The sequence below is a fragment of the Mobula hypostoma genome, chromosome 14 (genome assembly GCF_963921235.1).
Source record: "Mobula hypostoma chromosome 14, sMobHyp1.1, whole genome shotgun sequence".
In the NCBI taxonomy this organism is placed as follows: domain Eukaryota; kingdom Metazoa; phylum Chordata; class Chondrichthyes; order Myliobatiformes; family Myliobatidae; genus Mobula; species Mobula hypostoma.
Genome location: NC_086110.1, coordinates 72,717,391 through 72,728,090, shown reverse-complemented (window position 1 = coordinate 72,728,090; position 10,700 = coordinate 72,717,391). Strand labels below are relative to the sequence as shown.

Genomic DNA, 10,700 nt, shown 5'->3' with positions numbered 1-10,700 from the left:
GGTTTAGGGTGATTCAATTGGGATAAAGAGCAAACTTGAAAATAAAGGACAAAAAGATGCTTGTGAAAAGCAAAGTTAATTAAATAGATTTTGAGTTGGCATTTGGAAGTGTCAATAGAGTCTGCATCCCTTATCAAAAAAAGCTGATCTGCCAATTATCTTTTTCTGGAGGTTGTGTAAATTTAAAAGCCCATCAGAAGAACCCCTGAGAGATCAAGCAGGATTATAAAACAAAAGTGATTCTCTGATGTACTCCGGTCCCAGACCATTGAGAACTTTAAAAACAAGTAAGAGAACTTTAAAATCAATTCTAAAAGATACAAGAATCATTTAGGTTGCTGCAATACAGTGATCCTGAGTAAGGCATTTTAAAAGCTTTTGTGTTTTTGGACAAATATAGGAACATGCTTTATATAATCCATTCAGTCATCTGCCAACCTTCAATTAACCTGAGGCAGTTAAATATCTTAAGTGAATTTAATTGCTTCGTTCTGTAGCTCTCAATATTCTTGACTCACAAAAATCTATAACTTCGAGCATTGAAACTTTCAACTGACTCTAAGACTACGGGAGAAAGATGCTGGAAGTCCTGATTAAGACATTGGAGGTGGAGACAGTTATTAACTATAAATTCTTTAGTCTTATTGTATCAGATATCTGTCCTGAGACCAGCAGGCAAGTGCAATCACAAAAAGAGGTCACAAAAGTGTCTATACTTTCTTAGAGGTTTGTGTAGATTCGCCATGTTTTTTAAACTTTGACAAACTTCTATGGAAGCAAGAGTATCCTAAGTGGTTGCAACATGGTCTGATATGGATCACCAATGTCCAGGAAAAGTCCACACAAATTGATGGATACAGCCCAGTCCATCACAGGCAAAGCACTCACTACCACTGAGCACATTTACAAAGAGCACTGCCACAAAAAAGCATCATCCAACCATCTAGGCCATGTTCTTGTCTTGCTACTGCCATCTAGCAAGAGGTACAGGGGCTTGTACAGGGTCCACGTCAGCAGGTTTAGGAACAATTATTAACCTACAACCATCAGGCTCCTGAACCAGTCAGATAACTTCACTTAACTCAACTCTGAGCTGATTCCACAACCTACACTTTCAAGAATTCTATTACTCATGTTCTGAGAACTGTTTATTTTTTATTTGCACAATTTATCTAAATTTGCATTGTCAGTCTTTGTTATGTTTATATTTTTTTTGAGTGCTATTATATTTCTTTATTTTCCTGTAAGTTGTTTCCAAGAAAATGTCAATGTAGTATATGATAAATTTACTTTGCCTGTGACTTTTTGGGACAAGAGAAAATCTGCAGATGCTGGAAATCCAAGCAACACACACCAAATGCTGGCGTAAGTCAGCAGGTCAGGCTGCATCTATGGAAATGAATAAACAGCCTCCTTTTGGGCTGAGACCTTTCGGCAAGACTGCCTGCCGAAGGGTCTTGGCCTGAAACGTCAACTGTACTTTTTTTCCACAGATGTTGCCAGGCCTGCTGAGTGTGTGTTGCTGTGTGTTATTCACTCATTTTTTGCCATTTGTGTGATTTCTTTTGTGTGTGTGTGTGTGTGTGTGTGTGTGTGTGTGTGTGTTTGATGTTCAATATTTTCTTTGAACAAGATCTATGGTGTTTCTTTGTTTTGTGGCTGTCTGGGGGAAGACGGATCTCAAGATTATATACTACATAAATACTTTGATAATAAATGTACTTTTGAACTTTTGAAATTTGACTTTGAGAAACTTGGACAATTTCAAATTTTCACCACCTTGTGCCTGAAGAGAATCTTTATGGGTTGAGCTAAGAAATAGCAGGGGTACTAGGACCCTGATGGCAGTTATTTATAGGCCTCCAAACAGCTGCAGTGATGTGGACTACAAATTACAACAGGAAATAGAAAAGGCTTGTCAGAAGGGCAGTGTTATGATAACTGTGGGGGATTTTAACATGCGAGTGGATTGGAAAAATCAGGTCAGCACTGGATCTCAAGAGAGAGAATTTGTAGGATGTCTACAAGATGGCTTTTTAGAACAGCTTGTTGTTGAGCCCACTAAGGGATCGGCTGTACTGGATTGGGTATTGTGTAATGAACCGGAGGTCATTAGAGAGACTGAGGTGAAGGAACCCTTAGGAGTCAGTGATCATAACATGACTGAGTTCATTGTGAAATCTGAAAAAGAGAAGCTAAAATCTGATGTGTCAGTATTTCAGTGGAGTAAAGGAAATTACAGTGGCATGAGAGAGGAACTGGCCAAAGTTGACTGGAAAGGGACACTGGCGGGAAAGACAGCAGAGCAGCAGTGGCTGGTGTTTATGCGAGAAGTAAGGAAGGTGCAAGACAGGTATATTCCAAAAAAGAAGAAATTTTCGAATGGAAAAAGAATGCAACCGTGGTTGACAAGAGAAGTCAAATTCAAAGTTAAAGCAAAGGAGAGGGCATACAAGGAAGCAAAATTTAGTGGGAAGACAGAGGATTGGGAAGTTTTTAAAAGCTTACAAAAGGAAACTAAGAAGGTCACTAAGAGGGAAAAGATGAACTATGAAAAGAAGCTAGCAAATAATATCAAAGATAATATCAAATATAAAAGCTTTTTCAAGTATTTAAAGAGTAAAAGACAGGTGAGAGTAGATATAGGACCGATAGAAAATGATGCTGGAGAACTTGTAATGGGAGATAAGGAGATGGCGGAGGAAGTGAACAAGTATTTTGCATCAGTCCTCACTGAGAAAGACATCAGCAGTGTACTGGACACTCAGGGGTGGCAGGGAAGAGAAGTGTGCGCAGTCACAATTACGATGGAGAAAGTACTCAGGAAGCTAAATAGTCTAAAGGTAGGTAAATCTCCTGGACCAGATGGAATGCATCCACGTGTTCTGAAGGAAGTAGCTGTGGAGATTGTGGAGGCATTATCGATGATCTTTCAAAAGTCGATAGTGTTACGTACCCCGTAACTGGGTTGCCAAACCGGCAGAAATGGAACACTCGTTGGAGTCTGTGATTACTAGGAACTAATAAAGTTTTATTAATGACGTAAGTAATATAGTACACTAATCGTAAGGATATAAATGTAACAGGTTAGCAATGATAATACACACATATACACAGAACTAGGGTAGTAGGAATCAACCAAGCTCTATCGCAGTCTAAGGGTAAAATGATCAGTCTTAACTGAAGCAGAGTTCAGTTCAGTTTAGTGCAGTTCGAACTAGTCGCTGTTGTTGTACCGTTGGAGAGAGAGAGGGAGAGAGAGAGTGGGAGATGCAATTGGTTTCAGGCAGACCTTTTGATGTCTTCTAATCCCCCTGTGGTCATCGACTGTGACCCCGCCGTTCTGGATACGATTGTTCTTATGTGGTGAACCCGGCACCCAGGCAAGGGCAGACACACACCCCAGGTTCCCACCGATCATACCTTTACACCCTGTGAGTCTCTGATGGGTTCCCGCGAACCGGTCCTCCAAACTCTCACCACTTGTGGGGGCACACTGCTCGTTCCAGGGTCTCGTCGCATGTCTTGTGCCTTAGCAAACCTGCTCCTTTTATCCCCCTGCTGGGGTATCACCTGTTCATCAAACTTCAAACAGTTCAGGTTCAAAGCAACCGGTCTGTCAATATCTGAATTGTGTTTCTTTCCTGTTAATTCCTCTCTTCTCTCTTATTAGCATTTTGAATGTTTCTCCATTGTCTTTCATTATCTCTCTCATTAGCATCATCCGTCCGGTAGCTCTGCTTGGCGTCACACATGACAATAGATTCTGGCATGGTTCCGGAGGACTGGAAGATTGCAAATGTCACTCCGCTATTTAAGAAGGGGGCAAGGAAGCAAAAAGGAAATTATAGACCTGTTAGCTTGACATCGGTGGTTGGGAAGTTGTTGGAGTTGATTGTCAAGGATGAGGTTACAGTGTACTGGGAGGCATATCACAAGATAAGCAGAATTCAGCATGGATTCTTTAAAGGAAAATCCTACCTGACAAACCTATTACAATTTTTTGAGGAAATTACAAGTAGGCTAGACAAGGGAGATGCAGTGGATGTTGTATATTTGGATTTTCAGAAGGCCTTTGACAAGGAGCCACACATGAGGCTACTTAACAAGATAAGATCCCATGGAATTACGGGAAAGTTACATACGTGGATAGAGCGTTGGCTGATTGGCAGGAAACAGAGAGTGGGAATAAAGGGATCCTATTCTGGTTGGCTGCTGGTTACCAGTGGTTTTCCACAGGGGTCTGTGTTGGGGATGCTTCTTTTTACATTGTACATCAACGATTTGGATTATGAAATAGATGGCTTTGTGGCTAAGTTTGCTGACAATACGAAGATAGGTGGAGGGGCCAGTAGTGCTGAGGAAACGGAGAGTCTGCAGAGAGACTTGGATAGATTGGAAGAATAGGCAAAGAAGTGGCAAATGAAATACAATGTTGGAAAGTGTATGGTTATGCGCTTCGGCAGAAGAAATAAATGGGCAGACTATTATTTAAATGGGGAGAGAATTCAAAGTTCTGAGATGCAACGGGACTTGGGAGTCCTCGTACAGGATACCCTTAAAGTTAACCTCCAGGTTGAGTCAGTAGTGAAGAAAGCGAATGCAATGTTGGCATTCATTTCTAGAGGAATAGAGTATAGGAGCAGGGATGTGATATTGAGGCTCTATAAGGCGCTGGTGAGACCTCACTTGGAGTACTGTGGGCAGTTTTGGTCTCCTTATTTAAGAAAGGATGTGCTGACGTTGGAGAGGGTACAGAGAAGATTCACTAGATTGATTCCGGGAATGAGAGGGTTAACATATGAGGAACGTTTGTCCGCTCTTGGACTGTATTCCTTGGAGTTTAGAAGAATGAGGGGAGACCTCATAGAAACATTTCGAATGTTGAAAGGCATGGACAGAATGGATATGGCAAAGTTGTTTCCCATGATGGGGGAGCCTAGTACGAGAGGGCATGACTTAAGGATTGAAGGGTGCCCATTCAGAACAGAAATGCGAAGAATTTTTTTTAGTCAGGGTGTGGTGAATCTATGGAATTTGTTGCCACGGGCAGCAGTGGAGGCCAAGTCATTGGGTGTATTTAAGGCAGAGATTGATAGGTATCTGAGTAGCCAGGGCATCAAAGGTTACGGTGAGAAGGCGGGGGAGTGGGACTAAATGGGAGAATGGATCAGCTCATGATAAAATGGCGGAGCAGACTTGATGGGCCAAATGCCGACTTCTGCTCCTTTGTCTTATGGTCTTATGGAGATGTTTCCTGACAACATACTAGAACAAGACACAAAATGCCAAAGGAACTCAACGAGTCAGGCAGCATCTATGCAGAGAGGTTAACAGCTGATGTCTTGAGCTGAGAGCCTTCATCAGGACTGGAAAGGAAGAGGGAAAAGCCAGAACAGGAAGGTGGGTGGACAGAAAGGAGAGACGAACTTGCAGGTAGATGGAGGTGAAGGAGATGAACTGGCAGGAGACACACACTTTAAACAAGACTGAAGCAGTGTGAATGAGCTCACAAGGAGGCAATTTCCAATGACAAAGGAAGTAGAGTTGAGGCTTTCACTGTAGGGTCAGAAAGACTCTGTGACTCTGTACACCACCCTTATCCAGGAACATAATCCCACCCCTTCATCATCACTGTGTGTGTAAATATTGGAACTCCATCCCCAGCCATACAGTCTTCACCAGAGGAACTATAGTGCTTCAGGAACGTGCCATACAACTTTCTTTAGGGCAATTAGGGATGGGCAATAAATGCTTGCTTGGCCAATAAAGGACACAACTTGCAAATATAACATACCTCATCCTGATATCACCCCAAACCACTTCTTTAGTCTTACTCGGAAGCTAACATAGTGTATACACAAAGGATTCTGCAGATGCTGGAAATCCAGAGCAACACACACAAAATGCTGGAGGAACTCAGCAGGTCAGGCAGGATCTATGGAGAGGAATAAAGAGTCAACATATCATGCTGAGACCCTTCTTCAGAATTCCTGATATTGTTTTACCACTAATGCAGACACCTGTGTGAAGCTGTGTAACAATTCCCACCCAATCTCTCTCACACACACACACACACACACACACACACACACACAATTTACCTATTTGTAAAACCCACTGGTGGCCAGTGATGTCTGACTGAGCAAAGACATGCGATGAAACAGGACACGAGAGGCATTTTACATGTCTGGAAGTTTATTGGTAAATCTTCTCAATTCACTTCCCCGGTCTCTGCACCAGCATACCAATGCCATTAGATTCTTTCATTTGGCTGTGCTGTAGCCTCCTTGTCAAGCAGGCTCCTGGTTACAGCAATGCGGCACATTACTGCTCTCACTTTGGGAATTCAATTTAAGACTAACATATGATTCTGGAGTTGGTTACAGATGGTCTGTCCGTGTTTATATTAACATTCCTCTTTTTCCTGAATTCAGTGCATTATGGGAATGCAGGAAATGCCCTTTCATAACCTTTGGCATTTACTTTGCTTATACAGCTTTGTGGATTCAAAACATTCTCTCCCCCCTCTTTGTCTTTGCTAACTCAGCCTCATATGTGCCATATGCCTCTCTTTCTGTCTCTCTCTCTATCCTTCTCTCTGTTTCTCTTTTTAACTCTTTCTTTCTAGAACATATCAAACAGCTTTCTCGTTCTCTCTTTCCCTCTTTGCCTTTCTTTTTACCCTCTTGCACATCTCAAATACACAAACATTATCACTCCCACTATTTCCTTTTCTCTCTCACTCTTTCCCTCTTTTTTCTCTTTAGTATGTCTCTCTGTCTTTCTCAATATCTTTTGCTCTCTTTTATTCCCTCTTTCTCTCCTTAACTCTTTTTATTCATCTTTCACACACTCACACACACACACTCTCTCTCAAATACACACCCTCACACACACACACACCCATACACTCATACACACACACACACACACTCACTCACGCACATATACACTCACACACACACCTCTCAAATACACACCCTCACACATATACATGCAGACACACACACATGCACACACACACACACACACACTTACATTCTCTCTCTCCCTCTCACACTCTCCCCAGTAGATGAACTCACCAGTACTGTTTTTGCATATAGTAGGAGAAAAGAACAAGGTCTGCTGACTCTTCCATGATCTCCCTCCTGTTGGCTGGTAGGTGCGATTCCCCAGGAATTCAGGAGAGAACAACTGGACACAGCTGTAAGCAAAAGCCCTATAACTGTGAGTGTCAAGAAGGAAAACTTCCCGTTAATCATTTGATTTGTGTTAATCTTTGGTTTATGGGAATCAGAAGCGATGCAATCCTGCATTGTCCAGCCTTGATCCCCCTTCAGAAGTTGGGAATCAGCCACCTTCCTGAACCACCTCTGCCCTTGAGTAGAGGTAATTCCTGGACTGAGATGCAGCAATGATGAAGAACTGGCCACTACCACTCATTCCCATCAGGGAGAAGGCTACGTCTGTGTGAGTGTGTGCATCTACACCAGGACCACCAGACTTTCCCCAAGCAGTAAGGCTGATCAACACCTCCAGCCATCAATCCATCCCTCCACACCACCAAACACCTCTACTTTATCATTTCCTGTAGGTCATCTTAAACTCTTGTGCCTAGCGTCACTTAATGGACACACAATCCATCTATGTATACAAGCTATCTTACATATTTATATTTTATTGTGATTTTTTTTTGGTGCAGCATCAGATCCAGAGTAACAATGATTTGGTTGTCATTTACACAGCTGCACTGGAAAAGACTTGAAACAACCCTGAATCTTGAATACCTTTCCAAGTCAGCATGGTGTGCCAGTTGGAGGGGATTGGGCATGTGGTGGTACGCGCATCTGTCTGCTGATTTGGGAGGAGTTGTTGGAGTAGCCTGGGTGAGAAAATAGGAACATGTTTGGAGGTAAAGAATCTATGATCAGGGTGAAGGATCCTTATGATTATGAGGACACGCAGCCCCCTTTTATTGTCATTTAGTAATGCATGCATTAAGAAATGATAAAAATGTTTTTCCAGAATGATATCACGAAAACACATGACAAACCGACTTAAAAATTGACAAAAACCACATAATTATAACACATAGTTACAACAGTGCAAAGCAATACCGTAATTTGATAAGAACAGACCATGGCACAGTAAAAATCTCATTGTCTCTCAGAAGTCCCATCATCTCACGCAGATGGTGAACCTCCAGTGCCGCCAACTTGGCGATGCAGCATCCCGGAAGCATCCGACCACAGTCTGACTCCGAGTCCGTCCCAAAAACTCCGAGCCTCTGACCAGCTCTCCAACACCGATGCACTGAGCACCATCTCTGCTGAGCGTTTCGACCTCGGCCCCGGCAACAGGCGATACGCAAAGCTGAGGATTTAGGGCCTTCGTCTCCGGAGATTCTCGATCGCACAGTAGCAGTAGCAGCGGTAGCGAAGCAGGCATTTCAGAAGTTACTCCAGATGTTCCTCTGCACCTCTCATGGCTGTCTCCATCAAATCCGGATTGTGCATAGTACCCTTAGTTAAACATATCGATATTCATTCGGAACGGCTGTGCGTGCTGCGCCACGCCATCATCTTCTCCTTAATGATGTTGCTGGCCTTTTCCACCACCTTTCTGATAACTCCGTAAACAAACATACCAAAATAGATCCCATCTGTGAACCCCTAAGAGCCAAAGAAATGCGAGCCAATAGAATTCAAAGGTCAATTGAAGGGGTAGCTAATCAGGACCGAGACAAGCGAACAGGACGCATATAAACGCAAGCAGTCCCAGAGGGAAACACCAACAACTGCACACTGAAACTGTCACCTGAACTGGTGATGAAACATCTGCAAGCTAATTCGCAAGCGTGGCAAACATTGCAACATCAAACGCCTCAACCCGAGCAATCAATACTTACCAGCATCTGAACGTTTCAGCCTACAATGTTGGCCTCTTCTCAGATCAGTATAACCCTTCTCTCCCACATGGCCCTCCCATTTTTTATCATCCATGTGTCTATCAATAGATCAATAGGTCCATTTAACATCAGAAAATCTATAAAATAGACATCCTGAAATTCTTGTTCTTCACAAACATCCACAAAAACAGAAGCATGCCCCAAAGAATGAGTGACAGTAAAAATGTTAGAACCCCAAAACCCTCTCCACTCACCCTTCCTACGCATAGGCAGCAGCAAAGCATCAACTCTCCCCTCCCCCACATACTTAATCAGAAAAAAGTCATCACCCTCCACCCACCAAGTAAGCAATAGCAAAGCCCCCAAGAAAGACCATGATCTGCAGTACAATAGAAACTAATCGTTCACCCACCAATTTGACATAAGTCAAAGTCAGCATGGTTTCTTTAAAGAGAAATCTTGCCTGACAAATCTGTTAGAGTTCTTTCAGGAAGTAACAAGCAGGGTGGACAAAGGAGAAGTAGTGGATGTCATTTAATTGGATTTTCAAAAGGCATTTGATAAGATGCCAGACATGGGGCTGCTTAACAAGGTAAGATCCTATGGCACTACAGGGAAGATACTGGCATGGATAGGGGAATGGCTGACAGGCAGGAGGCAGTGAGTGGGAATAAAGGGGGGCTTTTCTGGTTCACTGTCAGTGACTAGTTATGTTCCTCAGGGGTCAGTATTGGTACCGCTACTTTTCACATTGTTTAACAGTGATTTGGATAATGGAATTGATGAATTTGTGACAAAGTTTGCGAGCGATATGAAGATAGGGGGACGATAAAGTCTTTCCCATCTTCTTTTATGAGGTCTCTGACTTGAGAATTGGCAACAAATTCTCCCCCACCAGAGTGAGAGAGAGAGAGAGTGAGAGAGAGAGAGAGAGAGAGAGAGAGAGAGAGAGAGAGAACGAACAGTTCGTGTACAGAGCCCCCTGACAGCTGATTCACTGTTCCAGATGTTCCATTTTCTCTTGCAACACTTCAGTCATGACACTGGATTAGAAGTGGCTCATCATTGGGGCCAAGAAACCTCAGAACCCCAAAGGCTCTGGGATTTCAAAACGCCGCCGGTCGTGAGTCCCTGGGAGTGGGTCCTATCACCGCAAAGAGCCAAAGTCTGAGTGTAACTCCAGGACAGGGTCTTCAACAGAACCCCATCCACCCTGAAAATGAAAAAGAGAGACATCAAAGGGCGAAATTAGGCTGTTTCCGCAGATGAGCTCGAAGGAGTCACTTTTACACGCCATCGTAGCCCCGCCCTCTCAATCTAAATTTTGTGCGAGTCCCTAATATATCCACGTCCACCAGCACCCCTGGCTGCGCATTCCCCACACCACACCACACTAGTCACACAGAGATAAACATCTCTTTATCTTATGCATCACATCTGAGCAGCAGGTTAGGTTTTCTGCATCAGAGTCTCATTTGTTCTCACACTGATTTATCAGACGTGGAAGTTATTGTTTTGTTGCCGCAGAACAGCACAAAGGCATAAAGTTACCATAATGAGAAGAATAAAAGTGCAAAAACATAAGGGAAACAGGGTACTCAGTGTGTGTTGCTCTGTATTTCCAGGATCTGTAGAATATCTTGTGTTTGTAGTAGGGAACAATGGCCTGGATGGCGGTACTGCAATGCTCCGTGGAGAGCAAAGGGCATGACATCCACAATCAAGATAGACCCCAGTTTGGGACGCTTGTTTGTACCACTGGATTCGGACTTCTGAGGTCAAGAGAGTG

At 43.1% G+C, this 10,700-nt stretch overlaps 1 long non-coding RNA gene across 1 annotated transcript; it reads right to left on the bottom strand.

Annotated features, from left to right (window-relative positions):
- Window positions 1–3,268: 3,268 nt before the first annotated feature.
- LOC134356552 (uncharacterized) lies at window positions 3,269–7,149 on the bottom strand. The gene is made up of 3 exons (XR_010020389.1): window positions 7,086–7,149; window positions 5,798–5,938; window positions 3,269–3,810 (listed from the first exon to the last, which is right to left on the bottom strand). It is a non-coding gene; the product is annotated as an uncharacterized LOC134356552 (long non-coding RNA).
- Window positions 7,150–10,700: the final 3,551 nt, after the last annotated feature.